Raw genomic sequence first — 15,406 nt, forward strand, 5'->3', positions numbered from 1 at the left:
GAGTTGCTTCCTTTGAAGGTTAGTGCGACCCAGGCCAGGTGGGATGGAACGGCGGACCCCTTTAAAGAAAGACCAGCCAACAGGAACACTAATAAGTAGAACAGCTCCCCCTCTGGCCGGACTCTGTAGTGCAGCTCCTCTTTCACAGTGCGGATATTGCTGAGTTATGAAATCACCCCAATCCACACTTCATTTAGTAGTTGGAAATTATGTCACTTTGATCATAATTAAATGTATTTTTTTCAACCCCCTAAAACTGACATAGGACGAGTCTCACATGTGAACTCTGAAAATCATCAGCCGTTTCTTATCACTGGTAGCCCAACACAGCGGTGTTCATACTTTAGCATACAGGGTGACCTGGAGGGCTTTTGCCACCACAGGGTGCTGGGCACCACCCAAGAAGGGGGCGGGGCCCAGGCGTTTCTATTTCTAACAGAAGTTAGAAGAATTTCCATTTGTTGATGCTCTGGCTCCTGGACCACACTTTGAGAACCACTGGTCTAACAGATACCTCTATTTTTCTACTTCCACGTGGCTGCCTCTCCCTGTCAGGAAAATTCTTCTTTCTTCCTGGCAGAGATGTAATAACATTCCCTTTGTTGTTTCTTTCTTTGCATGTTTTCTGATTTTCTGAAAGTACCACAGAATGGTCCCAAAGGAAGTATTCATAAGCAGCTTGTGAAACACAGCTAGACGAATAACATTCCACTCATTGCAGCTGTATATTGAAATTCAAATTGATTTGATTGTGTGCATGCTTTGTTTACGAGTAGCATTATTTATCATACTTGGAATTGGACTGTCTTTATGGAGTCATTACCACCATTCAGTTAACACTGAGTGACTCCTCTTTGCATCCAAAATTGATAGAGCTAACAAATGAGCACTGAATTAAATCCATACTACTGCTCGTCTTATTGAAGTACTAGTAACATATGTCACAGTGTATGTGCTGCTTCCGTCATATACAAGTCATATGTCATATGTGTATACACAGGTATAGACACACATATCTATGAATCTGTAAATCTCTCTCTCTCTCTCTCTCTCTCTCTCTCTATGTATTAAGTTCTCTTGGACATGCATTAATATTTTCAAGAAAATGTCCCTGAGTATTTTGGGAACATGCCTATAAGTGGAGCCATTTGGAACATGATAAAGAATGTTTATAACGTTTTAAGAGTAAATTTCATTTAAAAATCAATTTATCATTATAACGCCTTCAGAAAGCAAGGCTGCAAACACCCATGGTGCCAGGTTTCTAACTGAAGAAGAGAAGGGAAGCATGATTCAGTTGCTTTCCCTACTAGATCTGAAATACATATATATATTTTTTTAAGGCATAAGCATACAGAACAGTTATTCAACACTTAGCATGTCGAGCATAAATTTAACAGTGATGTTAATATATGTCCTGTTATGGAACCTAATCGACTGGATTTACTGAATTGCTTTTGCTGTTAGCATATTCTTGGTAGAAATTGGATAAGGGGACACGTAGAACAGCAGTGGGTGTTTCCTGGACGTTCTAAGTGGTGGATCCATGGACACATCTGGCCAGGCCTGGAGAAACATGGCAGGAACAGGTTCTTTGACCATGAAACTGTCTCTGGAAGAACCTATAAAACCCTCTTGAAACAGTCGCTACTTTTTCTTGTCTCCTGAATTAAATTCTTTTGACCAATGAAGCAGAGTTTAGAGCGGTAACTTGCTCATATTCTCTTAAGTGATATTGGAATAGTGGCAGTAAACCTCCGTTCATTTCCCCCAAACTGAAATACATTTTATATACAGTCCAAACCATTCTCAGCCTACATTCCAGTAATATTCCCGATGCTCACAGAGGAAGAAATGTGATTTGTGAACTTAGTTCAGTGTCGCTGAGTTCTGCCTTCCCAGCAGGAGAGAGAAGATCTAAGCAGTAATCATCAGAAGGGGGGCCCGTCTCATTCGGGAACAAGCACACGTGTACATGGCAGCACATAACGCAAACGCTGGCTGTTGCAATAAGCACTACAGCATTTCGGGAAAGAGAAAGAAAAGATGAATCGTTGCCTGTACTTCAGAATAAATTCTGGGTAGGGCACAGTTCAAATGGAGACAAAATGCTAGTATGTCCAGGGGCTGCTTCAGAATTTTTACATAACTGGGGCCCAGGGATAACAAGCTACTTGGAAGGAAGAGATAAGGCATTTGTTTTGAAGTAAATACACTCATTTGACTTAGAGTGTACCGGCAAAGTGTTTTTAAAAGATACCTTTGTTTATGTTCTATATGATTTTTCTCCACTTACCTAGTTCTGTGTTTATGTTGGCCAGGAGAGGAAACCAGTAGAAGTTCTTGGGGTTCTAAAGCATCTCACCCTTGGTGCTGCCACTGCTGTAAAGCGCTCAGCATCTTTTTAAGGTGCCACGAGTAACAAGAAGGCTTCGATCAGAAACAAATTCTTCTCCAGTCTCACTCACCAGGAAGACTCTCTTTTTCTTAGTTTAGCTTCATATACTCCTGGCCACTTCTCCCTAATTGCATCTCATTATATCCAGTAATGCTCTCATCAGTTTCCCTCTTTTATATTTTTCACCCAACAGCTCTCAATCAGCAATTCCTCTGAGCATTAGTGTACAGTCTCATAGAGACTCGATTGACCCTTGAACCACATGGGTTTGAACCGTGCGGGTCATCTTATATGTGGGTCATCTTATATTGATCCCATGGGCAGGGGTCCTGGAACCGATCCCCCTTGGATACTGAGGGACGACTGTAGTTATGACTTTCTTAGGAACCTCACAAGATAAATCCTGTTTGAAAACGTGCAAGAGTCTAGTTGCTACGAAGCGAAGCTGGTAACTTTGAGAGTTGACTTCTGCTTTCTGGGGCACCTTTGATCAGCTTGCTTTTGAAAGATCCTTCTACTCAACAGTGCATTTGCTGAGGTGCAGGATAATTTTCACTTTTGACACAACCTCAGAGAAGCCAAGTTCAAGGACAGAGCTATGTAGTCTTTGTACCACACCTCGTAGTGATGGCGACTGTGATTACAGCCCAGCCTCCCTGAGTCCAGGGTCTCTGCCAGGAGCTGCTTCCCCTGATGGAAAGCAGGTGTCAGAGCACAGGGAGAAGGGACAGGAAAACAGAGCCCCGAGGAACTTCAGAAAACTGTAGGTCTGGCTTGATCACTAAACATGTCATTGGCAGAGGTAGTTCCTATTATGAAGTGACTTTATAGTTGTCTTTTTTTTCCTGTACAATAAATCTTAAAGAGAGTTCCAAAAGAAAGTGGTTTCAGAGTGTGTATTGCCATGAAATTCCTGTCATTTCTGACAACATAAATGAACTTGAATTCCAATGGCATTGTGAGCTTACATCCTTTGTATATTTATATAATCTTCCCTCCCCCAAAAAAGAATAGAACCTTCTTTTTCTAGCCAGTGTTCTGAAATGTCATAATGGTGTAGCTTGTTAGGGTAATTTTCATCCATTTTGCTGAGCCCTTGATTCGAGAGAAGGATCTCTCATCTGGAAACTTGTTCTTGAGCTCTGAGAAATTTTATTAAATTACTTTGGGTTTTTTGTTGTTGTTTCTTTGGGAATTCTTATTATTTAGGTATTGTATCTCTCATCCTTTTTCTCCTATTGTCCTATTTTTAATTATATTTTCTGAGATATTTTCTCAAATTTATCTTACCTAGTTTTCTATTACTGCTGTGTTTTTAAATTTCGGAAAGTTCTTCTTTATGTTGCTTAGTGCTTCTTCCTTAGTGCATCCTCTTCTTGCTTTATAAATGTTATCTTCTTCTCTATCTCTAAGAATATAAATGATAGGTTTGGGTTGTTTCCTATTGTGACTGTGGACTTTGCTTCTCTCTATGTGGTTTCTTTCTTCTGAGTTACTTTTTAAATTTTTTTTGAAATCTTTTATGTTAAAGATGTGTTATGATCCTTGACTGCCTGCTCACACTTAAGAGCAAACTAATACAAATCTCCATGCATGGGGGTGGGTCTTACTGCCTGTGGACTTGACTATAAAGTTATCTGGCCAGATTGTTGCCCTGGGGGAAGACCCAGATGGCTGCATTGCTGGATCTTTTCTCTTGGTCCGGTCAAATCCCTCAGAGAGACTCTTGCCCAGAGAGTGAAGCCCCAGCTCCCACTGTTCTGAGACCCCACTTGGGAAGGAAACTAGGGAAGTGGTAGTTTGTAATATCAGGTTTGTGGATTTTCAGACCTCTGATTTTCTTTACAGGAGCCTTGCCACTGATAAGAATTTGTGTTACCTAGTCTAAATTTTGTCCTCATCGCCAAAGGATAAATGTTTCATCTTCTACCAGAATTGAGAAGGGACAGTCATTCTGCTGCATGGAGTGAGGGAGGGGATCTGGAGTCTAAGTGCTTTAATTTTCAATGATTTTTGCAATATTCAAAGCACATGGAATTATGTTTTAAAAAAAAGTTATTATATATACCCGTACACCCACTACCACACTTTAGAAAGAACCCTCAATGAACAGTTAAATGTTCTTCAGGCGCCTTTACAGTGTTACTTCCTCTGTCCTTTGCTTTCCTATTTCTTTTCAGTAAGTGTATACACCTAAACATCATGTCATATTTTGCATGTAGTTAAACAGGCAAGTTTTTACTCTCACCATTGAGAGTCTCTGTGAGATGACTCATACTTGCACGGGTGATCTCTTCAGCAAAGACGCACATTAGAAGAAAAGTTTCTGTGTGGCCATCAGCCTGCTTTCTTCTGTAGCAAACCATCTTGTTACCTGAGATTACCTACCGGTGATGCTGCAGGTTCCACACTCGTGTCGTTTTTCTGAACCAGTGTGTCGCCTACTGGCTTTTGCTAGCATTCCAGGCCTCTAGCCTTCCTTTGGTCCACCCTTCTCCTTTAATGTCTAGAGAATTTAGAGATCAGTCATTTTCCTTCCATGCCCGTTCCAGAAGGAGCATGTAGGAGAATTCTAGAAACTTCACTCTATGGACCATGCCTTCAGTTTCGATATAAACAGTGGCTCAGAGGTGACACTGCCTCTGAGGGCCCCCATAGGAGACACCGTTGACAACCTTGCAGAGCCCTATTGGGATTAGTAGAATCGCAGATGGGGCTTGAGCATGCATGGCCATAAATGCCCGGAATTGTCTGTCACATTGGTCTAGAATGCAACAGTTCCTGGGCACCATACTTTTAGCACCCAGAGAAAATGCTCATCTTTTATCTGCTTTATATAGGCTCTTTAATTAGATACTTCGGCAAAGTCTTTGCCAATATGTAACATCCTTGACTGGACATCTCAAACTGGTTTCCTGAATTTAATTCTTTTTTCCATTTTGACATTCCTTCCATTTTAGGTGACTGGTAATGTATAACTGTTTTGGCCGGCATCTCCCAGAGTTTCGAAGGTTTGCATTTAAAATTATCCTGGGTGTCATTAACCAAAGGGAATCACTGTTAATATTTGTGTGCTTTTTTCCAAGTTATTTTTTCTTCTTTACTATGATGAAAGAAACAAAATTGGCATGCTAAATTTAAAAGATTCATTTTGTGATTATAATGTTATTATGTCTTCAGTATAGAAAATTTGGAAAATACAGAAATATATAAGAAATTTAAACCCAGAATCTGAATATTCAGACATAACCACTTTAAAACTTTATACTTTTATATTTCCTTAAGGTGTTATGTTTTATTTCTCATCACAAAAGTATTAAAGGCTCATTTGAAAAATATAGATACATAGAGTTATAGAGCACAAATAATTAGGATTCCTTTTTCAGACTTATCTTTCCCTGAAATAAGGTTCCTCAAGGTTTAGCTTCTTTAAAGTTGGTTGTTTATTTTCCCACACCCCCTACACATTACACTATTTATAACATTTATATAAAGCACACATTTCCTAAGATCCAAAGATTAGGCAAACTAAAATAAATAGGTGTGTACACCAACCTTTAAAATGTCTTACTTAAATAAAACTATAACACAGATACTATTCCACAACTTACTTTTTAAATTAGGTCATTGGCACTGAGCACATCTTTTAACTAAGTGAATATAATCTATCTTATTCTTTCTAATGACCTTATGGGATTGATATGCAATAATTTATGTAAAAAATTCTCAAATGACAGACACTTAACTTTGTTTCCAGTTTTTGTACTCTTATACTCAACACTGCTGTGTGTATCTTTATATACACAAAGCATTTTGCATATGTGAGCAAAATGTCTTTTTAGTCAGATAGATTCCTAGAAGTAAAATTATTCAATCAAAGGATATATGAATATTTATCCAATTAGTGGAAGTCCAATTATTTTCCAAAAAGACAGTATAAATTTTACCAAAAATATATAAACATGCCTATTTCTCCACACCCTCACCAATACTGAATATCGTCAGCCTTTAAATGTTTTGCCAATCTGCGCAATCCAAATTACTAATTGTTATTTTAATGTATATTTCCTTGAGTATAAACACTCATCCAAACCTGATTTTTTGCAAGCAGACAGCCTGTTTGCTGCTGGATGGCTGACAATCTATGTTGAAAAACTACATTCCCCAGCATGCACTGCTTCCAGGGCTTGTCCTATTCCTACTTTTGTCTACAGCAGGTTAATGCATTACTCTCATGCCCATATCCATCTCAGAATTAGAGGATAAGGCACAAGAGACCTTCATCAGACCACTCATATTACAATCCCAGTCGTTTCCTGAGCATGGTAGTTGGAATGGCTGTAGGAAGAAGCACTGATGGTGGCAAAGCTGATGCTTTACACTGTCTACCTGAGAAAGCAGAAGCTAGTTTCAGAGTTGCTTTGAATCTTGCATTTCGGATCTCAGGAGCACATGGTGAAGATACTGAAGTGATTGCGAGTAGTAGCATCTAGGTATCTATATCCACAATTGCAGGTTTGCGTGGTTTCCAAATAACAAAGCACAAATGGGTACTAGTTGTGCTTTTGGACCCAGCTGTACCAGTGATTATTTCTCCCAGATTCTGTGCTTGGCCATTTGTCTGTGTTGCACTTCTCTGAGTTTTCACTGTTTTGGTGTCTTCATCGTAATCACCGTATGAATTCGAAAAGGCCGTGTCATGAGTATGAACCAGACACTATTTTAAATCAGAAGTTTCTGGATTGCCTCTGGGTGAAATATTTTCTATAATTTCATTCTATTTAAACATAAGCTTATAAAACGTTGGAAAAGGTAACAAAAGGAAATACAATAGTAGATGTTTACGTCTTGCCGTGACACGCTACCCCGAGGATTCTGACAGCGGATGTCAGGGGATCCACCACAGCTTTAAATATTGAACGATGGGATTTGTGCCAGTGGAGCATATGGTTTTAAATGAACAATGAATATTCTATGATCTCGTGTTTGACGCCTGGGAGGAAAGTGGATTTGTGAAGATCTGGTGCAGCTGAGCCTCCATCAGAGACAGCCCTTTTCATCATTGGTATCTAAGGTCTAAAGATGGATTGAGGGACTCGTTGGAAGAAGTCAGACGAGGGTGAGGTTGTTAATGAGTTACGGTTGTGCCCCACGACGGCACCAGCAGCTGCTATGATTAGATACGTTTTGAGTGACTTGCTGGTGTCCCTAATGATTGGAGTTGCGTGAATTTTCTAACGCTGGTTGCATGGTGACTTCACCCCTGTCCTAGGAGAGGTCTCCGTTGGTTTATCTCCCTCTGGTGTCTCCTGATGGTTTTGTTTTTGTTTTTTTTTGCTGTACGCGGGCCTCTCACTGTTGTGGCCTCTCCCGTTGCGGAGCACAGGCTCCGGACGCGCAGGCTCAGTGGCCATGGCTCACGGGCCCAGCCGCTCCGCGGCACGTGGGATCCTCCCGGACCGGGGCACGAACCCGCGTCCCCTGCATCGGCAGGCGGACTCTCAACCACTGCGCCACCAGGGAGGCCCTCCTGGTGGGTTATTAACATGGGACCATATCTCCTTCCCTCCAGGCCTCAGAGGTTCGCTTTTCTCCTTCATGTGTTTGCCAAAAGCAAAGGTAACTAAAAGAGCGTTGTACCAGGAGGCATTTTGTTTGTTTGTTTGTTTGTTTATTTATCGTTGCACTGCACGGCATACGGGATCTTAATTCCTCGACCAGGGATCGAACCTGTGGAAGCGTGGAGTCCTAACCACTGGACTGCTGGGGAATTCCCAGGAAGCATATCATTAATACTTAGTAAAAATAAGTCCCTGGCTTATGGCAGCCTCAGTTGACAATCAGGGGCTTTTTCCTATTTATTCATTTCTCATTGGAGGGGAAAACTCAGAGGCCACTAGGCTGGTGGTGAGGAGAACAGAAGGCTGCGTTTCATGACTTTAGTGATTACATTTCTGTTGTTTGGATTGGCTTTAAAATGCTTGTAGAATTTCAAGACCCCTGGCCACCAGCTCAGTGATGGTCTAAACAAGCGATAGAACTGTTTCTCTGATCACCCACAAGCAAACCCGGTATGAAGGGTCAGCTACCACCGGGCTTCAGGCTGCAAGGAGAGTCCCAGGTTGACTGTTTCCATGGCCACAGGGATTGGCACACTGCGTGGCAGTCGATCACGAGGAAGGTGGTCTCTAAGGCACGGCTTCTCAGATTTGAAGGTGCACACAAGTCCCCTGGGAATCATGTTAAAATGTGGGTTCAGATTCTGTAGCTCTTGGTGAGGCCTGGGCTTCTGCAGTACTCACCAGTACTCACCAGCTCACGGGTGCTACTGATACTGTGGGTCCACATCCCACACTTTGAATATGCGAAGTCTTGGGTTCTAAATCTTTTAATTAAAGCTGAAGATAAAAACACAACCTCCATTGGTTTGTGATCCCTTGGGTTGTACATCTTGTACCAACCATCCACTCCCATGCTCTTACCTGGACCTACGTGAACAGAAATTGAATTTGTGCAGCGACCAAAAGCTGATTCCCGTTTCTCTGATAATCCCTTTATTCCTCGTGAGTTTGCAAAGTAGACCCGCTACAGTTAAAGTTGAGCTTTAATAAATGAGCTGAAAATATGTTCAGCCTTTTACTATTTGAAACATAGTTCACGTTTTGCTGAACTACAAGTGCAGGACTTGGGAACATTTGTTAAGGAAGGTAATGCTGAAGAAATAGTTTTACAGTTTCCAATCTGTTACCTCCCTGTCAGGACTTGGTTCAGCCCTTGCCTCCAGCCGGGGGTCACTGCCATTAGAGCACCCTGGCGCCCCTCTGCTTGGGGTCCTGGCGCTGCACCAGGACCAGCTCTGCATCCCATTCATCCCTGGGTCTACATGCTTCCCAGAGCAACTGGCACCCGTGCTCAATGCATGTTAGTGAAAAAAATTCCCATTGGAATAAAAATATAAAGTAAATTACGGCATGTCACCCTGGTGGAATAAAATGTACCTGGGGAAATTATGGTTGCAACAACATGAAAATTTTATATTATGTTAAGTGAAAAAAACTGGATGTAACCATGCACCTTTGTGTGTTTACAATTTTTAATATACACAAATAATGGACAAATAACAGAAAGGAATGTGGGAAAGAGAACGGTAAGCTAGTCAAGATGTAGATTATAGATGATTTAACTTCCTCTTAAAAAGTATTCCTTTCTTATGAAACAGTTTCCAACAAATTATAGGAAAAAAGAAACCACAAGAGTAATATTTTACTATTATTAGACATTATTTGTGCTTCCTTCCACATATTTAATTGCAAAAATCCACTCTACCTAAGGCTCCTTTTAGAGATATTAAACAGATTTTGAAAACATTTCATTAACTATAAGAGTGAATAATTTTTTATAGATTATGTTAATGCTCTCATTTTTCTTGTAAACTTTATAGCATTCCCTAAAGTTTGATGAAACGTACAAGGCCCTTAAGGAAGAGCTCATGTCCTCACCCAGACACTCAGTAAAAAAGCTGTTAGGAATTCCCTTTCTCAAATGAGTTGCCACAAAACTCCCACATCTTTCAATCCAATTCGGTAGTCTGTTCCCCAGTGCCCTCCTTTTCTTTTGGCCTCTGTACTACCTAAGTTTTTTTTTTTCCTAATTTATTTTTTAACATATTTATTGGAATCTAATTGCTTTACAATGTTCTGTTAGTTTCTGCTGTATAACAAAGTGAATCAGCTATATGTATACATATATCCCCACAGCCCCTCCCTCTTGCGTCTCCCTCCCACCCTCCCTATCCCACCCTTCTAGGTGGTCACAAAGCACCGAGCTGATCTCCCTGTGCTATGCGGCTGCTTCCCACTAGCTATCTATTTTACATTTGGTAGTGTATATATGTCCATGCCGCTCTCTCACTTCGTCCCAGCTTACCCTTCCCCCTCCCCGTGTCCTCAAGTCCATTCTCTACATCTGCGTCTTTATTCCTGTCCTGCCCCTAGGTTCATGAGAACCTTTTTTTTTTTTTTTAAGATTCCATATATATGTGTTAACATACGGTATTTGTTTTTTCTTTCTGACTTACTTCACTCTGTATGACAGAGGCTAGGTCCATCTGCCTCATTACAAATAACTCAATTTTGTTTCTTTTTATGGCTGAGTAATATTCCATTGTATATATGTGCCACACCTTCTTTATCCATTCATCTGTCGATGGACACTTAAGTTACTTCCATGTCCTGGCTGTTGTAAATAGAGCTGCAATGAACATTGTGGTACATATCTTTTTTTGAATTATGGTTTTCTCAGGGTAAAACCCAGTAAAATCGTGTCTTTGTTTTCATCTTGCATAAAATCTAGCCTCAGTAACAGGTATGTCCCTTCATCTTTCTGCCTACAACCTTTAAGTTTGAAAATAATGTTACTAGGTAAAACCAGCTAGCAGCTGATACGGTCACTTTAACCTTTTGCATTTTCACCTGAGAAGGAAAAATTTTGTTCAGAAATTTGGCAACATGAGTCTGTGTTGAAATAGTTTGAGTGATGATGAACAAATCCTCTTTTCGTTAGACTAACCTGTTGATTCCTTTCCTTTATCCAGATGGACCCTCTTCTTGTCTCTTTCTCCCAGCTTTCCCCTACTAGTTTCTGTTTCTATCTCTGTATCTCTGACTCTTTCTTCTCCCTTAAATTGATCTGTACTTCTAGATAAATGTCTTCAAATTAATTTTATTCAGATATTTGAGAGATTATATTTACATGTACAAATGCGTACATACACTCACATCTGTTTACCTTGTGTCATCCTCATGTTTCTAGAAGTGCAGCATTCATGAGAAGAGTCTCCTTTGGCTCACCTTGTACCTCTAGAGCCTACCATGTCACTTAATATGTTTTCATTGAAAGAATGAACATATGAATTGAAGCAGGAGCAAATGCTATTAGTAGTGAGGTAGGAACTAGTGTGGGAAACCAACAAGTTACTAGAAACTCTTACGATTATAGTTTGCATGTCCACATTGATTGCCCTTTTCTCGTATCTCCAATCATGTCACTTTGTTGGTAAATATTTCTCCTTCTCCTGTGATTCACTATTTGCTGTCAATCCATGGCCTTTAAAAGGTATTTACCCTTTCATTTTCATACCAATTGCCCCTTTTCCTCTGAGAAATGTGGACAACACTCAAGAAACTGTAATTCCATCTCCTCCCTGAGCTAGGACAGCACTTGGTTTTCACCTCTCTTACATCATTCATCTCATTCTGCTCCATCATTTAGGAACTTGGCTTACGACTCCTACGAGGTTCTAAAGCCCATTTAAGAAAACAATGATTTCTCTCCTTTTGTATTTTAATCTCTGGGATTGCCTAAATTGGTTCCTGGAACATCACTGACATTGGCTGAATTGAATTTAGAATTTGAGACATTCTGTACAATTCCTTTAAACAATGTTTATCAAGAGATGGAGAGCAGAAATAATTTTCAAAGAGTAAGGTTCTCAAGGTAAAAGTCATATTTATTCAACTTCTCTGAGGCAAAAACGAGCATTGCATCTTCCACAAATAAAAAGACTTTGGTGCATTTAATGTGTTCCTATAAAATTAGATGTGCTATACATTGTAAGGGATTTTTACAGATTCTTAGAATAGTATCTCCTTCATATGGAAGATGGGGAAGAAAGTGAGTTTGCACAAGAACAGGTCAAATGTATCTTCGGCTGGCCAAGCAGAACAATGTAAATTCCTTATTTTATTTATAAATCCTGACGCTGTTGTCCCAGAAGTACTTCGGAGCTACTCATGACCTGCTGGGAGTCTCCGATACTACCTCTGTCACTCTCATATTTCCCCCCTTCACTATTCTGCAGTATTTGTGTGGCTGATTTATTTGCCAATCTCCTCAACTTGACTGTGGGCTTTGGGTGGACTTTGGCCCCATACTTAGTCCTTGACATAGAGTAGAGGACAGACACTTTTAAATTGGGTTGTTTACGCAAAGCCCCATAGTGAATGATGATTTAAAGAAGAGAAAACTTCTATCGGTGGCTATCCTGGAATGTGCGAATATAATTTCATCATCTACTTTAGTATTTTTCAAATGCTGTTCCTCCCTGGTGGATGGGGGCATGGGACGGAGGAAGGAAAGGCAAAGGATGAGTCTCTAGGGTCCCTAACTTCACTCCAGCTCAGGCTTCTGTTTTGTTCCGGCTTCTGTAATTTGAACAGTGTTATATGGCTGTAGGGTTTTTGTTTTGTTGTTGTTGAAGCCACGGACTAGTTAGTTTCCAAATATCAGTGTGGTTGAACCATGACAAAGAGGAAAATCAAAGGAGCTGTGGGAATGATGCCTATACGTGTGCCTTAGTAATTATTATAAAAGGGAAGAAAAGAGAAGAATCTTAAAAACCAAGAGAAATTAGTATTGCCTTGTTTGAGTGTTTGGTGCTAGAATAGGGCTTGCTTCTGACTTATAAACTTTTAACTCATGCTCCAAAGGTCAGAGAGGACAGAAAACTTTTATATTTGAACAGGTGTTTTGAGACCTTTGGAAGTAAGTTTGTAAGTTGGGTTGCCTTCAGAGACAACAGACGTACATCATTGTAAAAACGAACCCATCACTTTTCCAGTAGTTTCAGCAAGAAGACGTTTGGATGTAGAAGTCAGGTGGGAAATGTTCAGAGTATGTTCATTCTTGAAATGTTGGTAGACAAATCTTGATATCAGAGATATTGTTTGACATGTACATTTTATTTGATCCTGCATCTTTGGCTTGAGTAACATCTGTCTTGGAAAGACTTGCCATACCTTTACTCTATTTGGGTGGACAAACTATCTTTTTGATCACATTTCTTTGCAAATGTTTTCAATCAGTTCTACTACCTGCAAAATACCAAAGTAGTTGAGGAGATGGGTCTTTCCATCGGGTTCCCTATGCCTTGATCCAGGACCTCATTCATTTACCCAAAATAAAACTATTGAATTCAACATGTACTAAATATTATAGAGCCACAGACACAATTGTCGAGGAAATACAGAGTGAGGACCTTGCTGAACATTGTTTGACCTACATTAACATATCACACTCAGTTCTAATATTTTCTATGTTTTACTTTCTCAATATGTCCTCCTTTTCTTGCTTATTTGAAGATTTATTCTGATTAATTTAGTACTTATTAGAATAAAGATAATATTCTGATTCCAGATTTCCACTGGAAAAATACCAGTTTGTAATTTTTCCAAGCTGTTCACAGCATGCATCTAATAATCCCCTGATGAAGAGTTTAATGATTTCTTTGCATTGGCGATCTGTCATAATGCAGTGCCTGCGAGCTCTTCTTAGTTAAACCATAGAGATGAAAGAAAGTCCAATCTTGATGAGCAATTCATTCCTTCACATTTCCGTTGTTAAGGATGTCACTGTTCAGTGACTAAAGAAGCATCCAAGTCTCATTAAACCGTCACGCCATTCAGGAATGGCACAAGGTGGACCAAATGAAAAAGGAACGTGCTATTTCTGAGCTTAACGCCAGCTCTCCTGCTTCTCTTTTGTCTGGTTTGATACGTTGACGTCAGCGTCTCAGCTAATGCTCTTGACAAGTATGTACACTTTTATTTGCCAGCCTGGTCTTAACTTTCACAAAAGAACGGCTGGAGACCTTCTAGCCCTGAGACAGCTGCTGGGATAAAAGGCACCTTTCACTAAAAAACACTCTTTCCTCTTGTGATGTGCCCTAAAATGCAGCAATGCAGCCACTGGAGGGGGACTCTGAAAGCCAAGGTAGAAAAAGAAAATTGCTGGATTCATGGTTGGCAGTAGAGTTATATGTAGTTGGCCATACAATTGCAATCTTGCTGGTAAACCAAGATGTGTTGCCATGGCGAGATGGCTATAAGAGGAAAAACAGGTGGTGCTGGTTGTATTGGAGACAAAGAAATAAAAACTCCGTGTCTCCTTCTATGTAAAAGTTATGTAGAATTCAATAATTTAGGGAAGAATAATCAGGCTTGTACTACCATTTTTATCCCATTAATGTAGAAATCCACCATGCAAATGGTTACATTATTCATGTCTGTGTTTTCCAGCTCAGGAGTTACCCCTCTCAGTCCGCTTATCAAACCATTTCCCTTATTTCCTCCAACTCAAGTAAATGCCCATTTTATTTATTCAACCTATCATGATTTAAAGCAAGATTTCCCACCAAATATTTTCACTGCAAGTTCTCTCTCTCAAACCAGTCTCTTCTTTTTCTGAAGAAAAGAGAATCTTTTTTGACAAATATTTATTGTACAGATACATTATGCAAAACACTGCTATACTCTTTGTATGTATGCTATCTGATACAAATACAAGCTGACCCAGGCCCTGGATCATTAACATATTATATCTTATGCCGCAGACTGTTTTGCCCTCTAATATTTACATGACGAGAAAGAGCGTGCAGTATTTTTTTCCACTTAACAAAGGTTGATTCATGAGTTTCTAAAAATGCATAATTTAATAATGAAAAATGAAATTTTAATCACTATTATCGAAGAGGATTTCTTCTTTCATTTGTTCCAATGTTTAGCATTAAACAATAATACTGCTTGATGGAGAACTAGATAAGTACAAGTTCCCACTTTGCCTCAAAATATAGAGATGACCTATGCCATCAGTTTCGTAATAAAGCACGTCAGTGGGATTTTGTTTCCTTGAAGTAAGACTTTTCTAAATTCCATGAGAGGAACATGTAATAGAGGCAATATATTACTTGAGATCGGAAACATCTTTGGAAGATGTATTTCTGGCGGAATGGTAGAATAATTTCCCTGAACATCACTACTGTTAAAAGCAACTGGAAATGTCAAATTTAAAAGATGTTTTAGTTGCATCAGTGAGTTAACAAGACACTAAATTCTTCTAAACTTGAGCTTTATTTTCAAAGCTCAAAGAATGGGGAAGAAGAGACAAATCCCAAAGGACTGCCCAAGCTGGGAGTCTAATAGAAGACCCTGCTTATAAAGCTGGAACCCCACA

At 39.8% G+C, this 15,406-nt stretch overlaps 1 protein-coding gene across 1 annotated transcript in view; it reads left to right on the forward strand.

The window, feature by feature from the left end:
• NKAIN3 (sodium/potassium transporting ATPase interacting 3) overlaps positions 1 to 15,406 on the forward strand; it is a 333,800-nt gene that overhangs the window by 60,238 nt on the left and 258,156 nt on the right.

The sequence above is a fragment of the Neophocaena asiaeorientalis genome, unplaced genomic scaffold (genome assembly GCF_003031525.2).
Source record: "Neophocaena asiaeorientalis asiaeorientalis breed wild unplaced genomic scaffold, Neophocaena_asiaeorientalis_V1.1 scaffold226, whole genome shotgun sequence".
NCBI classification, from domain to species: Eukaryota; Metazoa; Chordata; class Mammalia; order Artiodactyla; family Phocoenidae; genus Neophocaena; species Neophocaena asiaeorientalis.